Source organism: Oncorhynchus nerka, unplaced genomic scaffold, assembly GCF_034236695.1.
Source record: "Oncorhynchus nerka isolate Pitt River unplaced genomic scaffold, Oner_Uvic_2.0 unplaced_scaffold_1508, whole genome shotgun sequence".
Lineage (NCBI taxonomy): Eukaryota > Metazoa > Chordata > Actinopteri > Salmoniformes > Salmonidae > Oncorhynchus > Oncorhynchus nerka.
In genome coordinates this window covers 23,081-27,500 of record NW_027039806.1, presented here as the reverse complement: position 1 = coordinate 27,500, position 4,420 = coordinate 23,081, and positions in this window count along the sequence as shown.

Here is a 4,420-nt window from a genome sequence, read left to right as displayed (position 1 = left end):
ACCCTGTATATAGCCTCCACATTGACTCTGTACTGGTAACCCCTGTATATAGCCTCCACATTGACTCTGTACCGTAACACCCTGTATATAGCCTCCACATTGACTCTGTACCGTAACACCCTGTATATAGCCTACACATTGACTCTGTACCGTAACACCCTGTATATAGCCTCCACATTGACTCTGTACCATAACACCCTGTATATAGCCTCCACATTGACTCTGTACTGGTAACCCCTGTATATAGCCTCCACATTGACTCTGTACCGTAACACCCTGTATATAGCCTCCACATTGACTCTGTACCGTAACACCCTGTATATAGCCTACACATTGACTCTGTACCGTAACACCCTGTATATAGCCTCCACATTGACTCTGTACCGTAACACCCTGTATATAGCCTCCACATTGACTCTGTACCGGTACCCCTGTATATAGCCTCCACATTGACTCTGTACCTGTACCCCCTGTATATAGCCTCCACATTGACTCTGTACCGGTACACCCTGTATATAGCCTCCACATTGACTCTGTACCGGTACCCCCTGTATATAGCCTCCACATTGACTCTGTACAGGTACACCCTGTATATAGCCTCCACATTGACTCTGTACCGGTACACCCTGTATATAGCCTCCACATTGACTCTGTACCGGTACCCCTGTATATAGCCTCCACATTGACTCTGTACCGGCACACCCTGTATATAGCCTCCACATTGACTCTGTACCGGTACCCCCTGTATATAGCCTCCACATTGACTCTGTACCGGTACCCCCTGTATATAGCCTCCACATTGACTCTGTACCGGTACACCCTGTATATAGCCTCCACATTGACTCTGTACCGGTACACCCTGTATATAGCCTCCACATTGACTCTGTACCGGTACCCCCTGTATATAGCCTCCACATTGACTCTGTACCGGTACCCCCTGTATATAGCCTCCACATTGACTCTGTACCGGTACCACCTGTATATAGCCTCCACATTGACTCTGTACCGGTACCCCCTGTATATAGCCTCCACATTGACTCTGTACCATAACACCCTGTATATAGCCTCCACATTGACTCTGTACTGGTAACCCCTGTATATAGCCTCCACATTGACTCTGTACCGTAACACCCTGTATATAGCCTCCACATTGACTCTGTACCGTAACACCCTGTATATAGCCTACACATTGACTCTGTACCGTAACACCCTGTATATAGCCTCCACATTGACTCTGTACCGTAACACCCTGTATATAGCCTCCACATTGACTCTGTACCGGTACCCCCTGTATATAGCCTCCACATTGACTCTGTACCTGTACCCCCTGTATATAGCCTCCACATTGACTCTGTACCATAACACCCTGTATATAGCCTCCACATTGACTCTGTACCGTAACACCCTGTATATAGCCTCCACATTGACTCTGTACCGGTACCCCCTGTATATAGCCTCCACATTGACTCTGTACCGGTACCCCCTGTATATAGCCTCCACATTAACTCTGTACCAGTACCCCCTGTATATAGCCTCCACATTGACTCTGTACTGGTACCCCCTGTATATAGCCTCCACATTGACTCTGTACCGTAACACCCTGTATATAGCCTCCACATTGACTCTGTACCGGTACCCCCTGTATATAGCCTCCACATTGACTCTGTACCGTAACACCCTGTATATAGCCTCCACATTGACTCTGTACCGGTACCCCCTGTATGAAGCCTCACTATTGTTATTTTACTGCTCTTCTTTAATTATTTGTAACTTTTATTTCCTAATTTTTTACTTAATTAACATGTATCTTTCTTAAAACTCCACTGTTGGTTAAGGGGCTTGTATTCAGCATTTCACTGTAATGTCTACACTTGTTGTATTCGCCGCATGTGACTAATAAAGTTGGATTTGATTTGACTAACAGGTTGTTGTTATACTGTTTATTGTTTTTGTGTCAAACAAGAAAGGAACACAAACGTAAAAATGTACGTGTTATTTCAACGTGACTCATTACACATCAAGCAGCATACTGTAAAACATAAAAATTCAAACATACAGTAAATGTATTTTGCATATGCTAAGGAAGATAGTACTACTACTATCTTCCTTAGTACTACTACTATCTTCCTTAGTACTACTACTATCTTCTTAGTACTACTACTGTCTTCCTTAGTACTACTACTATCTTCTTAGTACTACTACTGTCTTCCTTAGTACTACTACTGTCTTCCTTAGTACTACTACTATCTTCCTTAGTACTACTACTATCTTCTTAGTACTACTACTGTCTTCCTTAGTACTACTACTGTCTTCCTTAGTACTACTACTGTCTTCCTTAGTACTACTACTATCTTCCTTAGTACTACTACTATCTTCCTTAGTACTACTACTATCTTCCTTAGTACTACTACTATCTTCTTAGTACTACTACTATCTTCCTTAGTACTACTACTATCTTCCTTAGTACTACTACTATCTTCCTTAGTACTACTACTATCTTCTTAGTACTACTACTATGTTCCTTAGTACTACTACTATCTTCCTTAGTACTACTACTGTCTTCCTTAGTACTACTACTATCTTCCTTAGTACTACTACTGTACTGTATGTTAAATCAAGTGTAAGGAATAGATGAAGAAACTGTTCATGTACAGTCAAATCTAAATCATCTAAGTCAAGAAATAAATTGCGAAAAATAAAATCAGTCATGTCTTGTGTTTTGGTCCGGCCACAGATTTTCATCAACATCGCAGGCAATATTCTCCTTGGCCCGACAGCGGAGGAAATGTCTTCTGGCATGACTCATCCAACCCCTGTCAGGACTGGAATGTTACCACAGGCCTCCACTGTAGCCTGGAGAAGGTCATACATACGTTCATGGGGTTTGCGATCATACACCTTCCACCGCCATGCTGAAAACAACTCCTCAGTGGGGTTGAGAAATGGGGAATATGGTGGGAGATATAGAACTGTAAAACCTGAGATGGTCATGGAACCAGTTGAGGACCTGAGCAGCCCGATGGAAACTCAAATTAGAACATACATTTGCTGCTCAGGACCACCTGGCCCTCTCTGCTCAGGATCACCTGGCCCTCTCTGCTCAGGACCACCTGGCCCTCTCTACTCAGGATCACCAGGCCCTCTCTACTCAGGACCACCTGGCCCTCTCTACTCAGGATCACCTGGCCCTCTCTGCTCAGGACCACCTGGCCCTCTCTGCTCAGGACCACCTGGCCCTCTCTACTCAGGACCACCTGGCCCTCTCTACTCAGGATCACCAGGCCCTCTCTACTCAGGACCACCTGGCTCTCTCTGCTCAGGATCACCTGGCCCTCTCTGCTCAGGTTCACCTGGCCCTCTCTACTCAGGATCACCTGGTGTCTCTCAGCTCAGGATCACCTGGCCCTTCTACTCAGGATCACCTGGCCCTTCTACTCAGGATCACCTGGTGTCTCTCAGCTCAGGATCACCTGGCCCTCTCTGCTCAGGACCACCTGGCCCTCTCTGCTCAGGACCACCTGGCCCTCTCTGCTCTGGCTGAAAAACATTGTCATGTAAGGTTTTCAGGAAATGAAGGAGATGGGCAGAGTTCTATGGTCCAAGGGTGGCTTAGAGATGGACAACCCCATTGTGGCTCATAGCTGCGCATATGGTGACATTTTCCCCCGCGCTGACCAGGTACCTCAATGATGGCACGTTGACCAATGATGTTCCTTCCTCTCCTCTCCGTCTTTGCTAAATTGAATCCAGCCTAATCTATGAGTATGAGTCCCTTGGGGATGGGACTTGTATCCAACTCCATGGTATTCAGTAAATACTGTAATCGCTGTATAGTAAAGTTCACTGTCAACATCAATGAGTCGCTAATGTTTTAATAATAAGAGAGTAACACTAGAGCATTAATTACTTGCACACATTCTCCACCGTTTATCCTTCACTCTTTAGGAATTCCTTTTCCGATGGGACTCTGTAGATGTGCTTCATCCGGAGATGGTGTTTGTTAAAGGATGACGGCTACGGTTGATGAGCTCACTCTGATGTCATGTAGGATGACGGAGGTTTTCCAATCATCTGTTGTTGGATTTCAGTCTTTATGGTTTTATTTTTCAGGGGTGGCAGGGTAGCCTAGTGGTTAGAGCGTTGGACTAGTAACCGGAAGGTTGCAAGTTCAAACCCCCAAGCTGACAAGGTACAAATCTGTCGTTCTGCCCCTGAACAGGCAGTTAACCCACTGTTCCAAGGCCGTCATTGAAAATTAGAATTTGTTCTTAACTGACTTGCCTAGTTAAATAGAGGTAAAATAAAAAAAAAGGGCCAGGTGATCCTGATTAAATAAAACATTTTTTTTTTTTAAATGTAACTACCATTTGCACAATGGCAGCCTCCTGTTGGTCTGTAAACAGACCCGTTCTACCACATA